This window comes from Triticum aestivum, chromosome 2B (genome assembly GCF_018294505.1).
Source record: "Triticum aestivum cultivar Chinese Spring chromosome 2B, IWGSC CS RefSeq v2.1, whole genome shotgun sequence".
Taxonomy (NCBI): Eukaryota; Viridiplantae; Streptophyta; class Magnoliopsida; order Poales; family Poaceae; genus Triticum; species Triticum aestivum.
Window position 1 is genome coordinate 722,758,746 of NC_057798.1, and position 906 is coordinate 722,759,651.

The window sequence follows — 906 nt, forward strand, 5'->3', positions numbered from 1 at the left end:
AGCTTCCAACTTCACGAACTCCAAAGTTGGAGTCGGGCCGAACGTTTTATCTCCAAGAAGCTGAATCTGAGAAGCTAAGGCAGTCCGTAGTGCAAAAATGCGAAGCATAGAAAGCCCATCTCAACCAAACAAAGAAGCTGAGAGTTCACCATATTTACAGAGAGTTGCCCCCGCCAAGAAAACGGTTCGTTCTCCTCCCCCTCGAAACAGGAAAACCTATCGCTAGAGGAGCGACTCCCTCTCTCATACACAGGGTTGGCTCGAGTCGGCCCGTTATGGCGCTAAGGGAGGCCAGCGACGCCGCCAGGCCATAGTAGCGATCGAGAAGCTCATCGATGCTGCCGAACGAAATTACTTTGCTACATGGAGCAAGAAGCTGCACTGAGAAGCTGGATTGGGGAGCCTGGAGAGTTAGGAGTTCTGAGCACACGCTTAAACTCCTCCCAACTTTTAAAAGCAACAACGTCCATCACTGGGCGCCATGCTAGCCTGACATGTGGGCCCAACCTGCCGGTTTCCTTGTTTTCGCGAGCAAATCAGACAATCAATGTTCTTTGCTATTCATTTGGCGCAAAGTTGGTGATTCGTCGTGAGTTGTCCGAAAATTAGTACTCCCTCCAATTCATATTACTTGTCGCTCAAGCGGATGTATCTAGCGTTTCTTCAAAATGTTGTGAGAAACATTTGAAGGCATAATTCACTTCTTTAGGGCATTTTAGAACGCCTTGAAATATCAACAGTGGTGTAGTGGTGCCCTCGATTTTCTTTTGCGAGTACCCTCGATTTCATCTCGTGCAGTGGCGGAGACAGGGGGCAAACAGGGGCCTGCCCCCCCCCCCCCAAACAATCCAGCGAACATGAAGTACAAGATGAGTCTTTTTTAGACAAAGTACATAATGTACAATC